The sequence below is a fragment of the Medicago sativa genome, chromosome 4 (assembly GCF_051527215.1).
Source record: "Medicago sativa cultivar Bolivia chromosome 4, Bolivia_mono, whole genome shotgun sequence".
Classification (NCBI taxonomy): domain Eukaryota; kingdom Viridiplantae; phylum Streptophyta; class Magnoliopsida; order Fabales; family Fabaceae; genus Medicago; species Medicago sativa.
Genome location: NC_140752.1, coordinates 61,540,007 through 61,558,693, shown reverse-complemented (window position 1 = coordinate 61,558,693; position 18,687 = coordinate 61,540,007). Strand labels below are relative to the sequence as shown.

Sequence of the window (18,687 nt, the reverse complement as noted above, 5' to 3'; positions counted from 1 at the left end):
TGGTTCTAAATTGTAGTTTGATAGTGGTAAATGTGGTTGCAATGCCGTTGTGGAGCCCTAATCTAATTTTTGTTCTGGGCTAATTAAGTAAATGGTCCCTATAAATATTCAGAATTTTGTTTTTAGTCCATACAAAATAAAATCACACTTTTTAGTCCCTGTGATATTTTCCTTTAGCATTTTAGGGACCGAAAATGCTGAGGTAAAATTTTTACAGGGACTAAAAATGCTGATTGAAAATTTTACAAAGGACTAAAAATGCTGACGAAATTTTTTATAGGAACTTAAAAATGCGATTTTATTTTGGAGGGACTATAAATAAAATTCTGAATATTTATAAGGACCATTTACTTAATTAACTCTTTTGTTTATATTAATTGCACCCACGATTATTCACCAAAAAATAAAAACAAAAACCGGTGAGCTATTAAATTTTTTAAATTATGACTATAATAATGCTAAATATGAGTAATTAACTTAATTTTTTTACCAAAAAAGCTGGTGAGATGTTAATTTTATTAATTTTGATAAAATAATTTGAAGCATCCATATAACAATGGGTGAATTAAACAACAATGAACTAATTCAAATAATAAGAAAATTGAACACAATAAGTAAGTGGTTGATCTCATATTTTAGTTGGGAGTGGAGAGCTCATCTTATATAGTATATACTCCATATATTATCCAACGAATATTAGTCATTTTTAAACGAGAATGAAATTTTCTTACAAATAGCATGGTTTAAAAATAAGATAGGGCGGATTTGAGAGTGAAATATGCTCATGCACAGTGAACATATGGGATCTATAAGTTTCACGTGTGAAAGAAATGAGAAAGAGATCTCGTGAATGAGATGGGGACCATTGCATGTTAGAAGGGACAAAAACCATGCATAGGTGTGTGAGATGATTCCAAAACGTACAGGATGACTCTCTCAGTTATGGAAGGTCCCTACCCTACACTTCTTACTATATAGTCTTGATCTTCTTCTTGCATGTCTCGTCTTAGAGGTGTAGAAGCAGTAGAATTAGTTAAGTTAATTGAGTTTCTGTTTTTTTCACTAGGCTTTTTCTATAAAACGCTGATAGAACCTTTCAGCATCGTACCATTTCATTACCTACCTGGTGGCTGTGACCTATCATCTTTCTTTTTCTTGCCCTTTCTACTGTGGAGACCGTGATGCTTTCTACCGTGAAATCAAATAAAATATTACTATATAAAGACCTAAATGCTTTATGTCGTACTTTCCTATATATTATGCTCTAGATTAAAGGATATATATGCACTATTAATAAAACAATTTTACACGTAGGTCCTTTTTAGGACCCAAAATAAAAATAAAAATTACACTATCTCATATCCTTATAAATTAACAAGAAGTTCTAATTCAAAAAATGACTGAGATCCAATTAATGACGTTATGCATACCGCTAAGCATGAAATACATCTTCAAAAGGTTTTCTAAAATCTCAATATAGGTACTTACGATGAGTACAATAAAACGTAGCATACGAATAAGTTAAAGCTTTTAAGTTTTTGTATTTGGTTAGGTCATGTCTTGGTAATGATCACAAGAGTTTAATTTATAATGTTTCAAGCCCATTTGGTTGCAACAACATGAGAGCCTTTCTCCTGAGCTTTAGCTGGGTTGTTCCTATAGCGGCGGACGCGTAAGGCTTATGCGTATCAGGATATCTCACCTAAACGTACGCCTTGACTTTAGATGTTCACTTTGGTTTAAGGGATGAGGGAGACCACACTCACCTTTCACGACGCCCTTATCCTTGACATTTATCTTTATCCTAAGATGAATGTGTTTAGTCCCGATATGGCGGTCCACAGCCTCCCAAGCATGAGTCCTAGTTAAGGGCAAAATGAATTGCGTGAGATGTGACGGGAGGACTCCGTAGTTTTGGGCGGTCTACGAGATTGATTGGATGACTATTCATTTTTGTAGTTGTGTCACTTTCTCCTTGTAGATGTTACCTTTCTTTGACACGTGTCTCAATCATTGCTTTTCGACGTTTAGTAACCCGAGGTGGATTTATTGTTGTTTTTCATATCTTTTTAAGAGTGTTTCTTCTCCATTTCCTCTTTTCCTCTTGTTTCTCTTTGTTTTCGTTTTTTCTTGACGTTTTCCCTATGTTCCAGACCTTCAGGTGTCTTTGCTTTCGTGCACCTCTCTTTATGAGATCTCTTTCTTCAGGTACTTTTCCCTTTCCTGTCTTCCATACGAATTTTACTACTTCGCTTGGGGGGGCAAAAATAGTTTTGATTAGGGAGTGTGATGACTCTAGGAAGGTTGTCAGTCCTGACACGTTTTAGGAAAAGTGTAAGTTGTGGAGTGCATGTATAGAAAATGTGAAACGCCTCGATATAACTACAAATTGGGTTGTTTTCGAAACTGGTTATTATTGTCGTTCACTGTTGGGCAAGCTTTCGAGTGATTCTGACAGTGGTGGTGATAGTTCTAGTCAGGATTGTGTTTTACTTGTTCCCAAGGGGTAGTTTGGAAGAAAATTGGTTATCCCATGTCTTCTGATGAATCAAATGTCGAGACCTTTGTTGAGGATGTCGTGGATTCTCTCTCCATAACCAAAGAAAGTGTGCCTTTTTTAGGAGTAAAATTGATATCTCGTCTACTGGTAGGGAGAATGATGTTATTTTGGAAACTTGTAGACTGATGATAAGGTGTGTTTTCACATGTATTCGTGTGTTTTGAGTATTTAGGGGTAAAGCTTCCTTTCATTTCTATTGAGTTCGATGTCCTTAAGGCGATTAATGACTCCCCCCTCACAAATTCAGCCAAATAGTTGGGCGTCTAGGCGTGGTTTCGAGATATTGTCTGAAGGTTTGGGATTTCAGCCTTCAATGGGCATCGTCTTTACCTTTTACAAACCGAAGGGAGTTGATAAAAGGTTTTGGGTTTCTATCAGCGCCCATCCAAACAGGAGTCAATTTCAAATTTATACGTCAAACTATAAGAACTTGAAAGAGAAGTATTCTCGAGTCCAGGGCGAGAAAGATTGTCTTATGGCTTCTTTGGTTTCTGAAGGCGGGTGTAAGTTTCTTTTATACTGCATTAGTGATCCCACCTCCTCCGCCGAGTATGAATTTGGAAAAATGAACGAGTAGAAGCAGGATGTGGTCTTTTTCCTATAGAGGATGTAAGCTGGTAATATCAGGGAGTTGCTAAACAAAGAAGGGGGCAACGTAGAGCTTGAGGCCTATTTACACGAGTGTTTCTTCTTTATTTTTGTTCTTTTTGCTTTGAATAGTTTATTTATTTGTTGTTTTGCTTTTCTTTTGCACAACAAATGGCGCCTATGTCTGCTCCTGAGGGCTTTCATTGAGAATTCAAAGGAGAAAAAGGCTAGAAAAAGGTTGACGATCCTATCCAAAGTGATCCTACTGAAGTACTTCATCGGAGGAATAAAATTGAAAAATGATGTTGGTAGTTCGAAGGTTTTTGTGGAAACCGAGGCTGAGACTCGGCTCTCTGAGGTGTCTCCCGTAAAGAAGAAAGGAAAGTGTGATAGGGTCGAGGCGGAGAAGAAGAATGTTGAGCGAGTCCTTGAGCTTGTAACCGGCGGTTCATTTTGGGACGATAATTTTGATTGGTCTGGCTTCGTGAAGGATTTCAACCTTCATGAAGATTTTGAGGCAGCGGGGAAGTATAATCATTCCAACTTGTTTCGAGATGCCAATGTTTCTTGTCTGTGTTCTATGGTTTTGCTTGAAGTGATGTAGGACGAGTTTCAGGCCGTAAAATCGCGGGAGGATAAGCTAAAGTAGGAGAGTGGGGAATTAATTTTGAAGGTTAAATCCTCGGAAGATCAGTTGAAGGAATCTAGAAATTCCTTAAAGACATCGAGGCATGAGAAGATGAAAGTCTGGGAGGATAAGCGAGATGCTGAAGCTAAGCTTGTATTACTTAATAAAAATCATGACGCCTTGATGGTCGGATTTAGGCAAGTGTACCAAATCGTTTACCAAATAATAAAGTGTAAGTAATGTATCGTATCCATAGGGATATATTGTTGTTTCAACCAAATAATTCGTATTACTTATTTGGAAACAATAAAAATAAATAAAGATAAGGGTTTAGAGTTTTCGCAATTTAAAGACTGACAACCCTATTATGAGAAAGTACGAACCAATTTTTTGCACACTCTCCTAAAGTTATCCTAAAGGTTCCCTCGCCTATTAAATCTTAGAAGCACATAGTACACACTCTCTCTCTCTCGGTAGTTCTACAAACGGGAAGCTCTATCAATGTCCACCTTACTTCCTGATTGGAATAGGTTTGCACCAATATTAGGCATGTCACCTTCCTAAGTACCTTTATCTCAGGGTTCTACTCTATGGCTTGTTTCCCAAGTTACTAATTAGTTACTTTCTTATTAAGACAAGTATACACCAATATTAGGTATGTCACCTCCCTAGTGCCTATGTATCAGGGTTATAACATAAATAAAGTAACTAAATAAAAACTTCAATTTGAATAAGTTATCCAACAACCAGAATAGAGGTTCATCTTAAAACCGTAGCCTAAAAAGATTTAGTTACACATGGTAACTAAAGACAAATTACAAAATAAATAAAACATACCCTAGAGACTCTAAGTGAGGAGAGAAACTCCTCCCTTGGAAGTTCCTAGTGTTTGCCTTCTTCTTGAACCGATTCGTTATGAATGAGAAATTATAAATGAGAGGGGTGATATTTATAGAGGGAGTTTCCACCTGAAGTTGAGCTAAAAATCCGGGCTTTTTCCACTAAAAAGTAGCAAAAATCAGTTCTGGCCCGTTTTTGCCATGCTCGGGGTGCACACATGCATGCTCGGGGCGCATGTGAGAGAGCCACACCAGGCTCCAGGCGCCTAGATCATGCTCGGGGCGTATGGTTTCATGCTTGGGGCGCATGTGAGTGTCGTCCGATGCAAAAATGCTTGTTTCTTCGTCTTTTTAGGTGTTTGCTTTCATATAAGATGTCTTGGGACCTAGGAACAGAATTCCTCCCTCTGTAATGTCTTTGAGTCCTCTTGAATCTTCATTCTTGATCTTCCCAAAGTCTTCACAAGTCTCCAGATGTCCTGCTTTGCCGATTTGCATGATTTCTTCGTGAATTACATCTAAACACCCTAAAATTGCAATGTTTCGAGAAGAATATAATTACATGAATCATATATAGAAAATATTACAAATGTCCCGAAATCATAAGCAATTGCTCTAATTCTCTTCTATTCTGGTTGAAAAACCTACCGAAAATGACTGAAAAACATGTTAAGAATAACGTAAGATGGCATGTCATCACACCTTAAATGAGGAGCTTGGGAAGAGCCGTCAAAATATTACCGAGTTACATGAGGAGGTAGAAAATGCTAAGATGAAGGCTGCTGAGAATATGGAAAAGGGGTTTGATCGAGCCAGAGATCAAGTCTTGTTATACCCGGCTCTTGATCAAAGTAGCCTCTAGTCATTCAAGATTGTTTAGGGCGGGGCAGGGGCGGAGCCACCACCCGGCGAGCCCGGGCACTCGCCTGGGCTCAATCGATACTTTTTTTATATTTCGCACAACTCAATAGTCCATTAACCCACTAATTTTTTTTTTGGGCAAACTCAATATTTTCACACGCACGCGCACAAGAATTGACTTTATAATTTTTGCTCAGACTCTATAAAATTCCTTGCTCCGCCATTGGGGCGGGGAGTTGGTCGATGAGCCATGATTTGTAATGGTCTAGTTGCCGGTTCAAGCTTTTTCAAATGGCCTTTTAAAGCGTCTTTTGTTTCCTATTTCATGTTGTAAGCGTATGGCGCCCTTTCTGACTCTTTGCATGTAGTTAGGCGCTTTTCTTTTTGGCTTATTTTTATTTTTATTTTTTGTTTTTGTTTTACTTGTTGGTTATTTTTTCTGAATTTGCGAAAGTCATTGCGTATTTGGGTGCTTTTTTTCTTTTCCGGTTTGTTTTTCTTTCTCATTGTGAGAAATCTTGCAATTAATAAATAAGGTGCCTAATAATTTTTTTTTTTTGAGGAAGTATAAGGTGCCTAATTAAAACCCATTGCCCTTGCAGACGAAAATACTGCTACGTTATACCACTTTGTTAATGTCAAGAATGAAAATTAAATATTTACATCAGTTTCGAGCAGCGTTAATTCAATATTTGTGCTCGCCTTTATTCAAAAGATAAAAAAAAAAAAACATAAAAATAACCACTTGCGAGCAAGATGAGAGAGATAAGATATGAGCAAGATGATTGAGGGGAGAGAGATATGAGACCAGCCAAGAGAGATAATATTTTTTTTTTAGTAGAAAAAAAAATTATATTTAAGATAGTTCTTAGTTGGACAAAAAGTTGTCTCATGGTTAAGTGAGCCTTTAAAATTTTTTGTTTTTGTCGGTTGCTAAATCAAATAGTGTACAATTATAATTGTCCCATGAAAAAATATAGGGTTAAATGTGTTTTTCGCCCCTATAAATATACCAACTTTTCGTTTTAGTCCCTTTAAAATTTTCCTTCAACTTTTAGTCTCTATAAAATTTTCAATCACTACTTTTGGTCCCTATTTTTAAGTTAATTTTTGTATTTTTTTAATGAAATTGTGCAGAAATGTGTAAATATTGTAAAAAATATTCCCCCAAAAAATTAGAATTTTTTAACAAAACATAAATTAATTATAAATTTTTAACTGACAAACATATAAAAATTCATATAAATTCATGTTTTGTTAAAAAATTTTAATTTTTTTTGGGAGAGATTCTTATAATATTATGAATTTTTCTGCAAAATTTTATTCAAAAATATGTATTCTACATATGAATTTACTTTAAAATAGGGACCAAAAGTGAAGATGGAAAATTTTTGAGGGACTAAAAGTTGAAGGAAAATTTTAGAGGGACTAAAACGAAAAGTTAGTATATTTATAGGGACCAAAAACATATTTAACCCAAAAATATATTTGTATAGTTACAACCTACAAAAAATATTCATCTACGAACATACAAAAATACATCTCATTTAATCATTTCAAAAATAGATATCTTTACGTTCTTTATTCTTCTAACCGTCTTCTCCTCTGTGGGTGTAGTATGATGTTTAATTGGAATTGTAACCACACAAATACATTTTTTGGTATTGGTAATTCCCTTATCTTTTAGCAAGCCAAATGCACAATTTTTTTGTTACAAAAATTTAGGGTGAGGGGATGGTGGCGTAAAAAATGCTCACAAAAGTATTTACATATTTACCTTCCTCCAAAAACCCTAGCAAGACTTGAACCTGTAACTTTCGTCTAATACACATTAAACATTGATTCCATTTACAAATCAATTTAGTAAGTATAAGTAGATCCCTTCACATAACTTGTGGAGTAGTGTCTCCCAAACGTGGGTGGTGAAGTTCTTATTAAGTTAGTTTCACAAGCTATTCTGTTTTATTTTATGAGAATCAAAACAAAGCCATATGTTGACTTTCATTTCATGGAATTGTCTATGCATATAAATGATGGAAGTATGAATTTTAACAGCATGAATATTTGGAGTATAGTGCTTATGTCTTTTTTCATTGTCCTAACAACATGAATATTTGAAGTATGAGTCATAGTCTAACTAAGATGACCACATTGTTTGCTCAAAAAAAAAAAGATGACCACATTGTGTTAATTTCAAGTCTTGGGTAACGTAGTACATTGTATTGAACATATTTTGAGTAATAAAATGCTATAAACTAGTTTTTGTTAAAAATAAAAAAAAACTACGGCACAACTAACATTTCCCACTGATAAATTGGGAAATATTCTATATATGAATTTATCAGAAAAATTCAATTACTCTTCTTTAATTACCAGCCCGTATGAAAACTTAATATTTTATCGCCAAAAAATAGGCATAACAGAACACAATGAAGACATCCACAGTTATAACTACCTGGATCCAATTCCACTGGAAAATGAGTTTTAATGAGCTAGAAAATAAAAAGGGATGGATTTTACATTAATCCTAACTGAAAGTTACACATAACCTAGTATACAGCCATCCAACTAATTTGGTTACATACAACTAAGCTCTCACTTTATCATTGATGCCTCACCATAACATCATTGTCAGATATGTCACCATGAGAACTTCACAACATTCAGGAATCAAACTCATGTATCTATTCGATGATGCAACACCTTATTTTATAAGGTTACAAATCACAATTATAGGTTTATAACAAAGCCTTTCACCAACATGTCATTCTATCAAGCCTTTATAAATGCATGCGAATTCTTAGTATCATCAATGCATCAAGTGCTAACTGCAACAACAATTGCTACCATCTACAAAACTTCAATATCACATAAACCTACCTTTAACAAAATTCCAAGATGATTAGAACTCAATCTCTCTTGTCCTTCTCAGTTACAATACTAGTTTCCCTATTGTATTCAACCACCACTACTTTATCTGAATTATCACCTGCTACTGCTCCTGTACAACCTACACTACCAGCTCCAACCACACCAGCTGCAGCTCCTAAACCATTGGTACCTTCATTACCAGAGTCACCTAGTGATTCCACCCCTGACACCGCAGGCACTGTTGACATCGTCGGAATCCTGAGAAAGGCGAAGGCATACAATGTCTTCATTCGACTCATGAAAACAACTCAATTGATCAACCAACTCAATTCACAACTATTGGCAACAAAAACAGGTGGATTAACAATTCTTGCACCGGATGACAGTGCCTTCTCAGGACTCAAGGCGGGATTCCTAAACTCTCTTTCCGATGGGCAAAAGCTCGAGTTGTTACAGTTCCATGTTATTTCAGACTATGTATCTAGCTCTAACTTTGATACTCTAACCAACCCTGTGAGAACGCTGGCCGGAGCTAAACCCGGAAAGGTGGAACTGAATGTTGTGAGTTACGGAGGAAGTGTGAACATATCGACAGGGGAAGTGAACACGACAATCAATGGCATTATATATACCGATAAACGTCTTGCTATTTATAAAGTTGGCAAAGTGCTTCTTCCTATGGATTTCTTTTCCGTTTCTAAGGCACCGGGGAAGGCACCATCTTTGGCACCAGAACCTTCAACTGATACAGCAAAGGCGCCTAAACCTGATAAAGATACATCATCAGATTCGTCGCAGGTAATTAATCCAACTGAAAACAAGTCTGGCTCTATCAAGATTGTGTATGGAAAGTGGATGTCACTTGGACTTGTATTAGCTTTCGCGTCGATGATTCAAATTTGATATTGAGAGATGAGCATATGAGTTTCATTCTTCAGAATACGCACCTTCTGTTATAATTTTTCTGGGTTTTGTCTTGTTTTTGAATTCTTATCTTAGGGAGTATAATTTGAGAGGAGAGAGCTTTGTAATGGTTTGCGTGACTATGTTGTGGGTGATGCTATCTTATGGTATTTATTTTATTTGCTTGTATACAAAACTCAGCCAATTATTATCTTTCTTTCCTAAACAATTTGGACCATTTTTATTGAAGTTTATATTGGATTTGGAGTATCACATTGCCAAAGTTCAGCCGCTGTTGACGTTAAATAGACTTGGATTTCACTCTAAAAAACTCCTAATTAGAAGAGGGTGTTCAAGAAATATATAAAAATTCAATAATCCAAGAACCTTGACAATGTGAAACAGAATTGGCGAGGACCACTTTATGGACGTGAGAGTGAGCACTGAAGTAGTATAAGATTTCTACATTGTTAAGGTTCTGACACAAAGATTTAACTCATTTAACATTTTCATCGAAGAGATAATTAAGTGTCATATATGACGTAAATGATTCCTAGTACACAAAGTTGTCAAAATTGTGATTTTGTTTTAGATCGAAAGAGAACAACAAAATTGGAAATTGTAAAATTGCAATCGAAATCCAACTGAAGACAAGTCTAGCTCTGTGAAGATTGTGTATGGAAAGTTTGTGTCACTTGGACTTGTATTAGCTTTTGTGGTGATCATGATGCAAACATGGTATTGAAACAAGTGGATATGCTGTTGAGCTTCATTTTTAGAACATGCACCCAGAGCCGGTCCTAGGATTTATGGTGCTCTGGGCGAAACAATAAATTGTACCCTTTTTTTTTAAGGAATAAATTGTACCTTTTAATTATTCCAATATTTTTTTCTTGCATTTTTTGTTGCAAAATATTCATTTATAATCAAAGTTATCTAAAAATATATTTTCAATAGAATTAATCAAAGTGAATTAAAAAGAAATATATCTATATAGTACTAACTACTAAGTAAAAATAATAATTTTGGTGCTCCTAAAAAAGTGGTGCCAAGGGCTGCCGCCCCTCGTGCCCGCCCTCAGGGCCACCCCTGCATGCACCTTCTGTTACATATTATCGTTTTTTCTTGTTTTTGAATTCATAGCCTTAGGAAGAATACTTTGAGAGGCGAGAGCTTTTTGGAGGTTTGCGTGATTATGTTGTGGTTCTATTCTCTTACAGTATTTATATTTAATTTGGTTCTACACGAGCATTGTTTTGTACAATTTATTAAAATATGTGAGGTGCTATATGTCGCGAAGATTTTCCTCGCGAATTTCACAACCTCTATGGTTTTCTTAAATATGATAGGTGCTATATGTCCCTAATTATCCTTTTCTCAAAATTTGTATTGTTCCACCGGTTTTATGATCGATTCTAGCGTGAAGGATCAATTAAGTCCCTCATCGGTGGACCAGAACATTAATGTCATTAAATTGAATCAATGGTTCAGATTTATTAAAAATAACAACGAGAATATTCACACAATCTTTCCCTAACACGGTTTCTCTTTTTGTTGAAATCATCATCTTCAACATCCCCAACTTAGGAGTTGTGCTGAAAAAGAAATCTGCAGAAAAAACTAAGTGTCGCTTTCAAAAGTTTATGGGTTTTGCTAATAACATAGTTTATGTGTTCAAATGACGGTGACCTTTTAATACACATAAACTAAGAAATATTTGTTCTTTGAATTCACATTCAATAAAAATGAGTTCTTGTAGTTCTACACTGAAAAAAACACATTGAATAAAATATTAACCAATTCAAGAGGGTTACCGTTAGTGACTTCCATTTCCAACATTTACCACTCCATTACATGAGGAACATTTCCAACATCTGTGTCTTGTAACACTTGTTTGATTTTCAACGAGCGTATCTTTTGTAGATTTGTGTTGAGTTTGAGAGGTAGCAGATGGGTAAGTGACAATAGCAGATTGAGTGTGGAAATTTGTGGATGTTCTCATTTTCATTTTTAATAAATCTTGACTATAGATTGAATCTAATAGGTGAGAGACTTAATCGATCCCTCACCCTAGAATCCACCATACAGATTCTAAGGTGAGGGTCCAATTAGGTCCCTCACCGCCCCGATAGGCCATGAGAAAAACACCAATAAATTAAGACTCTTGCTAGTCTCACCCCATATAATTCTAGTTACACCCAAATTTATTTAAAATTTTACAATAATACCAAAATTGCTCTCTTCATGTAAATTTCTAAACCCATCTTTTATGATCATTATGAACCCTTACCCCCTTTCATCCACAAATCACCATAGATTTGCAACCAAGATCTGAATCAACATCTTTGTCGTTGATCTGTACTATATTCATAAAGGTTAGTGAATTTCATGAATTTCATTTTCGATGAGTTTCTATTTGTTTATTGTTTGTTTTGGTATGAGATATGCCTATTAATTTGATTTTAAGTGAGAGGTTAGTGTAAATTTAGTTTATGTATGTATATAAGAGGTTAGTGTAAATTCAGTTTACGTGTTCAATCTAGGTTATTGTAAATTAAGTTTACTTATGTTCAATTTAGGTTAATGTAAATTAAGTTTACGTATGTATATAAGAGATTAGTGTAAATTCAGTTTACGTACTTTCAATCTAGGTTGGTGTAAATTCAGTTTACTTACGTTTAATCTAGGTTAATGTAAATTAAGTTTACTTATGTTCAAATTTAGGTTAATGTAAATTAAGTTTACTTATGTTCAATTTAGGTTAATGTAAATTTAGTTTACGTATGTATATAAGAGATTAGTGTAAATTCAGTTTACGTACTTTCAATCTAGGTTTCAATCTAGGTTGGTGTAAATTCAGTTTTCAATCTAGGTTAATGTAGATTAAGTTTACTTATGTTCAATTTAGGTTAATGTAAATTAAGTTTACTTATGTTTAGGTTAATGTAAATTAAGTTTACTTATGTTCAATTTAGGTTAATGTAAATTAAGTTTACTTATGTTCAATTTAGGTTAATGTAAATTTAGTTTATGTATGTATATAAGAGGTTAATGTAATTTCAGTTTACAAAGGTTAGTGTAAATTAAGTTTACGGATTTACAAATTAGGTTGCTCATGCCTGGTTTATACACACTTATACACACGCGCATCAACTTAGTTTACTTAGCTGTAAACTCAGTTTACATTAACTACGTAAGCTCAGTTGGGAGGATCTTACCTTCAAACTGTGACGGGCTCTGAAACGAAGTGGTGGAGATGCGGCGAGCGTGCGACAATTGATTTCAGAGAGAGAGACTCTGTGCACGCAAGTTTGATGAGAAAGAGTGATAGCTTTCAAAAACTCGGTGTGAGTGTTTGGAAGGAGGAATACGTGAATTAGGATTACGTTTCCAGGTTTCAGTGATTAAGCGATGGATGAAAGGATTTTAGATTAATTTGAAATTTTTATTTTAATTAAAGGGTATATTAGTATTTTAGGGTGTAACGTGTTTTTTTGGGTGTGAGTAGCGTCAGTCATAAATTAAATAGATGGTTCATATTTATTCAAATTATAAGTGAGAATATATACAATTACTCACATTCAATCCTATCCTAAAATGGTACACTAAATCGGTGTCAATCTCCAAAATTGTACACTAAACTAGTATATCGACCCGTGCCAAGCACGAGCTAGAATTTCTCCCTACTTTAGTTATTTTTCGTGATTTCTTCGTCTTAGTGTGATGTTTGTCGTCTTGGTGTGATTTTGTTTTTGTTTTCTCGTCGTCTTTTTTGTGGTGTTAGATTACTTCAGATTGTCAGATCAACTTCGATCAAGTGCAGATCCAATCAATGTATATTCCTGAGATATGGCTTTAGATTAGCTTCGATCAAGTACATCTTATCACAAATGCAGAGATATGGCTATTCCAAACAATTGAATATAGTCATATTTGTAAGCTTATGTATTTTACCATTTTAGGTTATGAACATGAATGTTATGAGTTTGTTCGCAAATTTATCATTTTTGTTTTTAGTGAATTTGTATTGTATCGGCGTAATCTAACAATTTGAATGAAAAAATGTTGTCTGTTTTTAGTAAAAAAAAGAAGTACTGCAGTAAAAAAAGCCAAACAAAAATATCCTTGCATTATAGCTAACTTAATAAATAAAGACATTATGTGATTATGTAGATTAATTATTTATTCTATTTCTACTTCTAACATTTTTTTACTAGGAAATTTAGTATGTATTTACAAAGTTATTCAAACAAACTAAACCTAAAACAATTTGTTATGTTTATGTGAGCATAACTCGGTTGATAGAGACATTGAGATATAAAAGGGCCAGAGTTTGAATTTTGAATTCCCCACTTATTTACCTTAAGGGGTGAATTTTTAGTCATTAGACCACTTGATCAAATAATGAAATAATAATTTGTTATACTCTTGTCCTTGTGAGCTTAGCTCAGTTGGTATAGATAATGCATAAAATATGCAAGGTCCGGGGTTTAAACCCCGGCCACCACCAAAAAAATTGTTATACTCTTGAAATAACGCTACAATACACATCAGATGTATGTAATTTAAATATCTAATATATTTTGAAAAAATAGTATTTTAATATAATGTATCATCTATGTTTTTTTTGCTTTTGATATAACTAGAAAAATACTCGTTCTATTATGCGGGTTTGTTGAATATATCGTTGGTATGGTAATATTAGCAAAATATAGAATGAATAACATGATTGTCTGGTTTAACTAATACAATTCAAATTGCACAACATAAGTAATAGAAGACATGTTTTTCATCTGTAATATCCCACTCGTTAGTATCAGAATTATATCAAATGAAGGTATACCAGAGAACATGTTCATGAGATTCACTGCGATGAGGAATGTTTTACGAGGCGGTGTCAGTTAAGCACGAGTTAATTATCAGTGTTACTATAAAAGCGATTAAGACAAGGGCATTTCAGTACTTTCTCTCAAGGAGTTTATAAGTGGGTTTGGTCACAAATTATTCATTATGCATTGTTATTTCTCTCTCTAACTTCACAAGAAATGGAATTCTCTCCTCCCTCTCTCTAGAATGTCGCCCCCAATCTCCCTCTTTAGCTAGCAATCTTTCCAAATTGGTACGAGTGGTAAGCAAGCATGAATCATAGGTACTTCATAAGCAAGAAACATCAAGAAGAAGAGGGTTTGGTGTTGAAATGGAGATTGCGGAACATTGGACAAGGGCCTCAAGAGCTAGGGTTTTGGTTGGAGAAAAGATAGATGTTGAAGCTTGAAGATAGTTTTATACATAGTTTTCCCACCCTCAAGAGCTAGGGTTTTGGTTGGAGTAAAACGTCAAGTGAGTTTTATAGATAGTTTTCCCACCCTTAGGTTGTGTAAATTCTTGTGAGAATTATGAATTATGTTATGTAGGAAATAAGAACCCTAGTGCCCCTTTTGCTAAATCTTGTGATGTATATGTTAAAATTTTCATGCAAAATGTTTATTACTGTCAAAATATGTTGCTGGATGTATATGGTGCATTTTTGGATCGATTGGACGAGTTTTGGGTCAAAAATGTAAAATCTGCGCCACAGACCCGAAGAAACTCGCTATTAGCGAAATATTTCACTAATAGCGAAATCTTCCCAGATGAATTTCGCTAATAGCGAAATGCTGCTTCCTGGCCAACTTTTCATTGGCTTGTTGGCTCATCTTGGGGCCGGTGGTGCAGTCTGAAGCCTTTCTTACGTCGATTTCCAACTTCATAACCCCTAAACAACATCTAAGCAATACACATAACATCAAATGATTCATGAAATGAAAATCATGGCAATCTTAGCATGTACGACAAGAATAGTACAAGAGAGTTTAGGTATGTTAATCGGGTAGCGATGACTAAGAAAGGGGAAAAGCATAGAACCTCGACATAGATCGTCGAGAACTAGATGTTAGCATGAACCCTAAGTATGATAAGGCATGAATATTGAATAAGTATAATCTCTTCACATGTATAAGAATGTCTATGAAGTAGTTTACCGCTAATCGGGTAGATCACGGACCCGTGGTAAACGAGCAAGCATGTTAGGTTAATTCTTTTACACATGTACATGAACAAGACCTTAAGTAAGATGTAGGTGTCGTGTCTCTTACGATCCACGCAAGGTTGGGATCTCAAGAGGTTCATGCCAGGGGAACGGGATAAGCTCTGCAAGAGGGGCCCGCACGACACTGAGGGAGTCCGATGTACCTTAGCTAGGTTTTCATCGGTCATGTATGGGAATGTATTTGGGGTTACTCCACGCGATGCACTTCGTAAAATGAATCAAGATAATAATGTTTGTTCAACGCTAACCTCTAACCTAATGAATGAATATGACTATGTATGATTACTATGTGATCAAGAATATGATATGTTGTTAGACATATACAGGTTTATGTAAATAGAGAAAGCTATGAAGTTATACCGATGGCGATCTTAGGATACCCCGAGCATCCGGTTTAGGATCGTGTCATGAATATGTTATGTTTAGGCCTCGATGCGTTTAGCGTATCTTGTCATAGCGGTATTAGGTTCCCTTTAACCGCCATGACACGTATAATGTAAGTCAAGACCCATGACAAGTTAAGATGAACCTACGACGGATCTAGTATGCACGACCGTCTTGGCAAGCATGATCCACACACGTATAATCAACCGACAGGTTGTGTTGTAGACATGTGGTGACCCTAGGTTTCCCCGAGGTTACCTATAGCCTAGGATTAGGTAGAACTCACTGAGACATTATGTTTCATCCCAATCCTTATTTGTTTCAGATCAGCAGATTGGTTCAGCAAGAGTTAGCAAGTCGTAGCCGGATGGATAATCAGCAAGTGTTCGTTCGTACCCGCTGCAGGATGTTTGGATTTCAAGGATGTATTTTCTATGTTTTGGACTAGTAGTAGTGTTTTGTTAATTGTACGAACGCATATTGTTGTCTAAAATATTCATCCGAAGAATTATGTTGTAAATTTTAATGTATCCAGTACTAAAGATAATGCACATGCTAAACTTTCTAGATACGTTTAGTGTGGGCGTTACATCATCGAACATATATACACTTTTAACGTAAATGAATAGAATGATTATGGTCATCGTAATTTGGTTTTGGATACGTACACTTAATTATCAGGATTTGTTTTTACATCTTTGAAGCAGATTTGATTTTATGGTTCATCTCTTTTTTTATGAATTCATGAAAGATATTTATCCTATGTTTTTTTATAAAAAAATTATTAAATATAAATATTTGTATTTTGCTTATGTGTGTGTGTGTGTGTGTCACATAAAGGAATAAGAAAAAGAGCAGCCACATGAAAGGAGAAGAGTAGAAGGAGAGAGCAAGGAGAAGAAAACCACAAACCTGCAATCATTGAAGAATTCGAGGCAATGGGGAGAAACCTTTCATCATTGGGTTGTATATGGTGGAAAGGGAGAATTAGGGTTGATAAAACTTTTTTATTATTATATCTATGAATTCTGCAAAGTAGTGATGAAGATAAGATTAAAAGGGAGAAAAGTGAGGAAACTAGGGCTTTGATCAAAGGATTGAATCATGTAAAAAGTTGTTAGAATTAAGGAATTGAATAGAGAATTAGTGTTGGGATGTTAGGGTAACCATAGGGTGTTAACTAGGGATGTTAGACCCTTCTTTTTGAGTGTTGCAGGCTCATGCAACAGTGAGGGAAGACTGTGGACTCTTTAGATATTTTAATTTTAAAAGGAGAACGAGTTCTATTTTTAATTGCAAAAAAACGGCCCTAGTTTTTTAGTGAGAGTAACTTCACCTTATCTCTAAGTTTTCTTTCTATTTCACTCATCGAGGAGGGTTGGGTTTATGTCATTTGGTTCTTATTGAAAGACCAACTTCAGACACTCACAGATTCAATCAATGATTTGGGCCTCAACATTGCAGATCCGAAAGCATGGGTATTCTGGAGATTTAGATTTTATCGTATTTTTTGTAGGCTTTTAACCGTTGTATGCTATTAACTTATGTGTTGTGAGTTGGTTCGCAGAATCACCTTTTACGATGAAAATGATTGAGATCAATCGTGAGAACGAAGACAATCGGTATAGAGTTAAAAAATCGAGAACGACGATTGAGAACTATTGGGAGCTTAGGGTTCTTGATTGTGTTAGAGATTAGGGTTGCTGAGTGAGAAAACACAAAAGAATGATGAAAACGATAAAATGAAACCTGTGTTAGTGAAGTGAAAAGTGTGTTTTCCCCCTCAGGTACTTTGGCACTGATGTGAAAGACCCCTTAGCATTTATCTTTCACCTTGGGTACTTTGCCACCAACGTGAAAATCGCATGTTAGAGTAATATGAAAAGTTCATTAAAATTTGAAAATTGTCGTCGTGTCTATCTTTTCCCAAGATCGATGGAAATCAAAAGACACGATCCAATGGTATGGGATAACCTCGAAAAACGCAGCGCATTCAAAAGTCATAGGTGCGCGAGTCTCGCAAATCGAGACACGTACCTACCATGCAAACGACCCATGGGAAATAAAACTTAAAATACATCACGTCAAAATCTTTTCATGTTTCAACATTTAATGCAAACTACCCCACTCACATTACAATGAGCGCGACTTCAAACAAGGTGCCCTCAGGTATTCCAAGACCGCCATGCAACGACACCGCCAAGGAAAACGGACCCCGAGAACAAGTCAATTATGTCATAAAGACAGTAATGACTTGGGGGGCAACTGTTTCGGACCGAAAAAAGCCCAATAGCAAGTGGCCCTACAAGCCAAATCCCAAGAGCACTCAAGGCCGAAAAGGGTGTAGGTGCATGCAAGACTTCGTGCGGATCACCGCACAGGAGCCCGTCTCAATCTAATCCCCGTCGTCCATCACATCTCTATATAACTGCCTCTTGGGATTGCACTGCATATCATAGAGACAGTTAGAGATTTTTGTGCCTAACATAAGGGTGATTTAGCGTCACCCACAAGGTACGTTTTTCATTCACCCATTTTTCGCACATAACAACCTCTCGTACACAGACTTGAGCGTTGGAATGCTAACGTAGACATGAGCATTGAAATGCTAACGTGTCTAAAGACACAATTTTTCTTCGTCGTGAAAGCTCAACGTTCTCCACGCCGGAGCACCGTAAACCACCACGTCACGTCTTTGATCTTCACCGAACCTTGTGTGTTTACTCTCTTCGCTCTCAAATATAAGCAAGAAAAAAAAAACAAAGTTGATTTATCAAGCTCAACTTTTTAACGAGATACATCTCATTTGGTTGACTTTTTGTTTATATTTAAGAACATAGTTGTACCATTTAATGATAGTTAATGATTCTTGATTGTTCTTAGACCTTATTCTTTGCAAATGTCTGGTATTACTGTCAAAATGGGATGTTCCAATAATAATTCTTGATTGTTCTTAGACCTTATT

At 35.5% G+C, this 18,687-nt stretch overlaps 1 pseudogene across 1 annotated transcript; it reads left to right on the top strand.

Annotated features, from left to right (window-relative positions):
* The first annotated feature begins 8,255 nt into the window (after nucleotides 1–8,255).
* On the top strand, nucleotides 8,256–9,523 carry LOC146930436 (fasciclin-like arabinogalactan protein 11 pseudogene; annotated as a pseudogene). The gene has a single exon (XR_015006380.1). The product of XR_015006380.1 is annotated as a fasciclin-like arabinogalactan protein 11 pseudogene (transcript).
* The last annotated feature ends 9,164 nt before the right edge of the window (nucleotides 9,524–18,687 follow it).